This window comes from Portunus trituberculatus, chromosome 14 (assembly GCF_017591435.1).
Source record: "Portunus trituberculatus isolate SZX2019 chromosome 14, ASM1759143v1, whole genome shotgun sequence".
NCBI classification, from domain to species: Eukaryota; Metazoa; Arthropoda; class Malacostraca; order Decapoda; family Portunidae; genus Portunus; species Portunus trituberculatus.
The window spans coordinates 2220495-2228989 of NC_059268.1; positions in this window are offsets into that span (position 1 = coordinate 2220495).

An 8495-nucleotide genomic window follows, 5' to 3' on the forward strand; every position below is an offset into this window, starting at 1 on the left:
AGGCGGTTGAACAGGGAAGACAGAACACTCAGAATGAAACATTATGACACCCGAAATTCTAAATAAAATCTAAATACTGTAACTACAACTAGAATTAAAGACCACACACACACACACACACACACACACACACACACACAAGAACTACCTAACTAGAATTAAGAGAGAGAGACACACACACACACACACACACAAAAACACACACACACACACAACAAACAACTAAACTAGAAAGAAGAACACACACGAGGTGAAGGAGCGAGGAGAGAGAAGAGAGAGTGAGGGACAGAGCCGTGTGAAAGAGGTGGTGGGAGGCTGCTGGAAATCAACAGAGTGGTTCCGACGCTTGCCTGATGGCTGATGGCTGATGACTGTTGTCGGAAGGGGAGAGAGAGACGAGAGAGAGAGAGAGAGGGAGACGAGACGAGAGAGAGAGAGAGAGACAGAGAGGAGGAGGAGACGAGGAGACGAGGAGAAAAAGAGAGGAGAGGAGAGAGGGAGAGAGGAGGCGAGGAGGCGGAGAAGAGGGAAAGGACGAGACAGAGAGGAGACGAGAGACAATAAACGAGAGAAGAAAGAAAGGAGATAGAACAAGGAGCGAGGTGAAGAGAGAACGAGAAACGAATGAGACACGAGAACGAGAAAGAACGAGAGACAGGAACGAAGACGAGACACGACAGAAGGAGACAGACAACGAGAAAGAACGAGAACGAGAACGAGAAGAGAGTGAAGAGAGAAGAACGAAAACAGGACAACAACAAGAGAAGAACGAATGAGAGACGAGAAAGAGAGTGAGACGAAACGAGAGAGAACGAAACAGGACATGAGAACGAGAAAGAGAAAGAACGAGAAAGAACGAAAACGAGAAAGAGAAAAAAAGAGAAAGAACGAGAACGAGAAAGAGAAAGAAAGAGAAAGAACGAGAACGAGAAAGAGAAAGAAAAAGAACGAGAACGAGAAAGAGAAAGAAAGAAAGAACGAGAACGAGAAAGAGAAAGAATGAGAACGAGAAAGAGAAAGAAAGACATACTATAATGAAAACGAGAAAGAAAGAGAAAGAACAAGAACGAGAACGAGAAAGAAAGAGAAAGAACGAGAACGAGAAAGAAAGAGAAAGAACGAGAACGAGAAAGAAAGAGAAAAGAGAACGAGAAAGAAAGAGAAAGAAAGAGAGAACGAGAAAGAGAAAGAGAAAGAGAGAGAGAATGAGAAGAGAAAGAGAGACGAGAAAGAGAGACGAGACGAGAAAGAGAGACAGACGAGAAAGAGAGACGAGACGAGAGAGAGAAGAGACGAGAGAGACGGAGAGAGAGACGAGAGACGAGAAAGAGAGAGACGGAGACGAGAGAGACGAGACGAGACGAGAGGAGACGAGACGAGACGAGACGAGAGAGAGAGAGACGAGAGACGAGACGAGACGAGAAAGAGAGAGACGAGACGAGACGAGACAAGAAGAGACGAGACGAGACGAGAGAGAGACGAGACGAGACAAGACGAAAGAGACGAGACGAAACGAGACGAGAACGAGACGAGACGAGAGACGTCACGAAACGAGACGAGAGAGGAGAAGCGAGAGAAGAGACAAGAGGAGACGAGAGAAGTGACGATGAGACGAGACGAGAAAGAAGACGATGAGACGAGACGAGAAAGAAGACGATGAGACGAGACGAGAAAGGACAGATGAGACGAGACGAGAAAGGAGACGAGATGAGACGAGAACGAGGAGAGGAGACGAGAGGAGACGAAACGAGACGAGAGAGAGGAGACGAGACGAGACGGGAGATGAGACGAGACGAGAACGAGGAGAGCAGACGACACGAAACGAGAACAAGGAGAGGAGAGGACACGACACGAGACGAGAACGAGGAGAGGAGACGAGAGGAGAGAGAGGAGACGAAACGACACGAGAGACGAAACGAGACGAGAGAGAGAGACGAGACGGAGATAGGAGAGAGAGAGAGAGAGAGAGAGAGAGAGAGAGAGAGAGAGAGAGAGAGAGAGAGAGAGAGAGAGAGCACCATCACAACCACACACACCTTGCTGAGTGCTGACGCTGGTCTCATCATTGCTTCACCCAGCAGGAACGCTCACTGTGCTTCACTTGTGACACCACCACACATTTCATCAACCTCCTGCCACCCATAACTCCTCTGCAACATGCAATACAATTGTCTTTATAGGTAACACACACACACACACACACACACACACACACACACTATTTGATAAATGTTTGTTTCAATGTGCATAGTGTGTGGCCAGCCAGACGCGTCCTGACATTGTATGGTGATGTGAAGGTGTGGTGTTGGCGGCTCAGGCTACATGTCTTGAAGTGACGCTTGGCAACTCAAGGCGAGTGAGTCCATCATGGCGGACACTCCAAGACGTTGTTATCGCAAATCCTGTACCTGATAGTGCTGCCCATCTCTCCAGGCGTCCCAACAACAAACTTTGACTTGACGTTAGGCTAATGAAAAATACTGAAAACTGTTCACTAGGATTTATAAGTCAATCTTCTCATGTTTACTATCGTAGTGTTTTAGTGCTCCTCGATCTGCCTACCTCTCCATCTATCTGTTTGTTTATCCAACTGTCCATTTACATATCTATCATCCCATCAAAATACCCGCTTATCTATCTATCTATCTTCACACAAGCATGTAAATACCACCACCACCACCACCTCCACCACACACACACACACACACACACACAGAGAGAGAGAGAGAGAGAGAGAGAGAGAGAGAGAGAGAGAGAGAGAGAGAGTGTAATTCACTGTTTGATCTGCTGCAGTCTCTGACGAGACAGCCAGACGTTACCCTACGGAAAGAGCTCAGAGCTCATTATTTCCGATCTTGGGATAGGTCTGAGACCAGGCACACACCACACACCGGGACAACAAGGTCACAACTCCTCGATTTACATCCCGTACCTACTCACTGCTAGGTGAACAGGGGCTACACGTGAAAGGAGACACACCCAAATATCTCCACCCGGCCGGGGAATCGAACCCCGGTCATCTGGCTTGTGAAGCCAGCGCTATAACCACTGAGCTACCGGGCCGTGTGTGTGTGTGTGTGTGTGTGTGTGTGTGTGTGTGTGTACTGCAGTCGCGCGTGGGTGGAGAGTACTGACCTGTGGCTATATGTGCGCGGCAGGAAGGAATTCCGGAACACCTTGCATGGGGCGCTGGAGTCCTAGGTGGGCGTGACGCGGCTGGGCGGTGCCTCAATGTCCTTCTCAAGGCGGTCAGCCAGCGAGAGCAGCGACACATCCTTGTTGAGTCCTGCTGCTGCGCATGGGCACTGCGGAGTATGTGTTCTCCGCTGGATTCTTGTAGTCGTGATCGTTGAGGTGATGGTGGTGGAGGTGGGTGTCGTGTGGGTGATGCAAGGGGCTGCAGTCAGGTGGTGGCACGGTGTTGAAGGGTTTCTTGATGGGGAAGTTTAGGAGTAGATCATGTGGTGATCCAGACACTGTTGACGGCGCCCACAGCGTTGTGCACCATGTTCTGCTCGTTCTGACGCCGCGCCTCCTCATCCCGACACGGGCAGTCACGTACGCGTTTCCGCTTCATGCACACGATCACCAACACCAATTCCACCACCAGCACGGGCATAGCGGTGCTGAACACCACCACTAGCACCACCTGGCCTGCCGACATGGCCTTCGCCTCAGGGCTTGGTCGCGCCACGCTGCCCACCACTACCGTGACAATGCTGCCCGCCCATGCTGTGCCGGCAGGAGCAGCGGTAACCCACAGCCAGTTCCGCCGCCTCCTGGTAGTAGATGGCGTTAGCCCCTGACACCACTTCAGGCAACTGCAACACCACAAAACACACTGTCAGGAACACAGCGCATACACACACCTCCACACCGCCCCCCCCAACACACACACACACCGTAGTGCAGTGGTTAGCACGCTCGACTCACAATCGAGAGTCCGGGTTCGAATCCCAGGAAGCGGCGAGGCAAATGGGCAAGCCTCTTAAGGTGTAGCCCTGTTCACCACGCCACCGTCTCGTGAACCTTCCACGTCACCGTTTCATGAAGCCCCGCTACTGTCCCGAAGTTGGATTCACGCGGCCCTTTCGACTCAACCGAAAGTGTTGAGCCAGCTCTTGGTTTTCTGGATTGGCAGTTGAGATCCAAGCCTCAACCAGTGAACACAACGTTTTCTGGACAAATCACCCAGCATTTCACCACTGGACAGCATAAGACCTTCCCGTCCGGAAGCCAATATAGGAAGGATTAAGGTATTGTTGGGTTTTTATTTATTACTGTGTTATAAATTGAGTCACTGTCATTTAAATCTGTGCAGCTTGTTATATATGGCAATTTCATTATGGGATTAAAAGCAAAGTGACCCCTCCCAGTTGAACCTGCAGTGAGAGTCTCCGACCAATTTACCAGTTTAAGGTGAACGAACAAGGGACCCAGGACCATTATAACCCATGTTCAGTGCCAAGTGATGGAGTGCGTGTTTCTGTGGTGGGACTCATGTGCTGTGACTTACTCTGGTGTGGTTTAAAACCGTGCGTTCAAGTGGCTCCTTTTGGGTTAAACGTGCTTCGTGACTTTCATTGGTTCATAGCAGTGGTAGAGCAAAACCAGGTAGAAAGGCGTGTTCAGAAGCACTTATCTTATTTTGCACATAATGGAATAAGTGTTATCCAAGTGTTGGGATCATATTGTTCATGCGAACCCTCAATCCCTCACTTCGGGATCACTGTGTTAGAATGGATTTTAACTAGTCTCTCAGACTAATCCGCCTTTATCAATAAAAGTCTCAGTACACCCCTCACTCAAGAACTAGAGTAATCCGGATCCTCTTAATGCCGTAACTCCGTTTACCCCATTAGTGATTGTACTCATAAGGACTTAAGTATAATCTAGGTAATTTCAAGGGTTTTATTATCACCTCCAAGTTCCTTAAGTAAGCTTATCATTTTTTGTGGTTTAACATCGATTTAATATGGCTTGGTTTAACGTTGAAATTTCTGGCCCTTCTCTGGAACAACAATATGCTAAACAAGAAGGACCAATGGAAGACCATCCAAACATTTTGATGTTCCCATCACGTCTCAGATGACTAAAGGGTCATTAAGAATGTAGTTGTTGAACATCTAGTGCAAGAAGGTGTTGCTGGAAATGCCAGAAGAGTTAACTCATGTTTACGAGGACTATAATACACAGTCCCCAGGAAGAACAGGATAAGAGTAGGTTGTCAATGGGAAATTGAGAAGCAAAAGAATACCGGATGCATGAAAGACAAATGCAACTACAGGAAAACAAATGCAACAAGGCAGAAAAAAGATAAAGATAAAGAGGGTTTCGTTACAACTTAGAAGGCAGGAAAAGGTTAGAATTGGGAGTTAACCCACGAAATGACGCAAGTTTAGAGGGAAAAATAGAATAAAGAAAGGTTAGAAATCCTGCCAGGCTCCGCTAGTTCCCCGATGAATCTGATTTGAGGGTCATTTCGCCTGAGAGCATTGCTAAGGAATAAATGGCCCCAGGATCATTGTCTTCCTTGTCCCAAGCAGTAGGAAAAGCTTTAGGGATACAAAGTGATGAGGTAGAATATGAAGAGATCAAAGGTAACATTCTGAGATCTATCACTTTGATGGATACAGACAGCGAAAGTATTGAAACCAAGTCTCACACCTATGTTGAATTGAAGGGAAAACTAAGACAATTTAAAAATGTTTGCCGCCCAACATTACCACCCGGACTCAATCAATGGTCCGGGAATGGAAGAACAAGTTACCAAATATTCTGAGGGTGGAAGAAAGTTTTGCTGCCCAAAGGGCTGATGGTTTGCTGTTGATGGGATCCCGGGGATCGGGTTCACTGTCAATGTTAGGTCCTCCAAGGTTTACCGGTGGGCCAAGATTTCAAATGCATATAATTCTGGTGTAATACTGTAAAACCGGTCAACGATCCAGAAATGTAGACACCCAAATTGCAAGGGTTCTCAACGTCAATTTTGTGTCCCAATAAAAGAGAACAAACCAGTGGAGCTAATGTCAACTCTCCCGAACTTTATGAGAATGTATCAAGGTAAAGTGTCCTGACTGATTAAAGACAAGGCAATAAATATCAAGGTTCTGGAACAGGGGAATCCTCTTAAGGAAGATGTCATCCCAACATCAAACAGGAGGGAAAGGGATCCACAGGTCTGAATCACAGCTCCTATCCTTGGCTAAATTTTAAAGTGCCCCATTTCAGGAGGGTTGAGGTACATTAAACCTGGTGAACTGCCAACCGGGGGACATCTTGTAGGTAATGATCTTGCAAAGGCTGTTCCAAACTTAAGCTTGATTCTCCCTTAACAGAAAGTCCCGACCCTGGACAAACATCCCTCACTTCTTCCCAGGGGAGTCACCGGTCTCAGCAATCCCTTTCATCCCTCCTCCACCAATGGCCTCTACTGACAACGTATAAGACATCCAAAGGAGAAGATTAATGCTCAGGAACAGGATCTCACTTTGGCTAAGATCAGACATGTGGAGAGACAAAGGATATGTCTAAATTGTTTTTTTAGAAAGTCCTGGCGCCATAGACCACCTGAACTGAAACAACTAGACACCTGGTCAGAAAAAGTTGTCATCCTGTCTGTGACCAGCCATATAGAACTATCATGATGGATTTATCATCTAGGCATCCAAAATACAAGAAGGCTCTTCAACACCAGGAATGAAAAGGATGTGTCACACTATGTAAAACATTCCATATGTCAAGTTGTAAGAACGAACTTGCCAGCTCCTCTGACGCCATTAGTTCAGACGGAGTTGAAAAGATCTACTAGACGCAGGGCCCTTACCCAAAACCAAACGGGGAATCAGTTTTTTAACCCTCATGGATCCCACTACCAGGTACCCGAACATTCCTCTTAAGAACATCACCAAAAGACCATTTAAAACATCATACATTTTTTCACCTCGGAAATTCCAAAACAAATTCAGTCTGACAAGGGTAGCAATTTCAAGCCATTTTTTCCAAAGATAGTGGGCTAAACATCGACCATTTATGGCACCACCCCAATCCCAAGGCTGTCTGGACTTTCACCAAACATTAAAATCCATGATGAAGAAGTAGGAGCATCAAGGGGGAGAAAGTACCCTTCTTTCGCTGAGAATCTCAAGATTCAGGTTACCCGAAACTCTATGGTAGAAGATAGGGGCTCAAAATATTAAAGGATCAATGTTACTCAAAATACTCCTTCAAGAGTGTGTCTGACACATCAGTAACCAAGAATAAAATCAGGGCAGATCTTTTAAATCAAACTTCCTCAAATTAAACTAAATGCAACAAACCTTCCCAAATCTGCAGAAGTTTCAAACCAGGAGACAAGGTTTTACTTTTCCCCACTCAGGCAATGCTCGTAAGTTCATGGGACCTTTGGTGGCTCAAAACTAAGCCAAAATTATTGGTTGAATCTAAGGATTCCCAATTTCATATTTCAATGAAACCTACCACCCGAGAAAGAGGACGACTTGTTCCTGACCTGATTCTGATAGGAAAGAGTTTTCAGGAAGACAAACACATTCCTCTTTGCATAGGACGTCAAACAAAAACATGTAACCTGGAGGTGGTCCTTATCTCAAACAGTCTGATCAAATATGCTAGATTTTCTGAAATCTGATGACCTTCAAGTTTGAATATAAACATGATGATTAACATTTACCAACAAGATAATCAAAGCATGCATCAAAAAAAGAGACTTGATGGAAAGAGTGACTATCTGCTCTGTCATCACCTTGCAGAACCTATTATATTTCCTTGGGGTTCTCCCTGCCTGGTAACATCTACTAGATGGCCAGATGGTATTGTCCCATTTTGACTACAAAAATAAAGTGACGGTGGCAGACTTATTGCCTATGATAGGACCTTATAGATAGTATAGGAGTGCCATTGTAACCACTATAGACTTGCGAATTAAAGGTTACCAGTTTCCCCTCCGGACAGAGGCCAAATAATATGTTCATCATTCATTGACTATACCAATAAAGTGAGCCCTTTGGAGCAAGCTCCTGCCACTGGAAGCATAAATTACATAACAGGCTAGGAAATCCCATCTGGCGAAGGTGGTGACTGCAGACGACTGGGAACCTCTGACCCCTCAGGCTGATGGGTCACAAGCCAACACATCAACCTGGCCACCACCTTCAGGAGGCTGGTCACTGGGACAGTGGTGGGGAACCCAAGGTTCACCCCAAAGAGAACGTTGAGGCCCCTTGGTTTTCCTACCACCAGGAAAGCTCTAGGTTCTTGGGATGGCTGGACAGACGCTTCTGAAAATTTCTCCACCTGGCCGCCCCTGACGGACCTTCTCAGCACTTGTCCCTTCCACTGGAGGGACCAAGCCCAAACACCTCAAGGGCCCTCCCGGAACCAGGGTCTGACGCCGGATCCCGTTCCATTTACAAGTGGAGGGAGTTGGAGGGGTGCTGTCCTACACAAGGACCCCCGCGGCATCCCCATCCCATCTC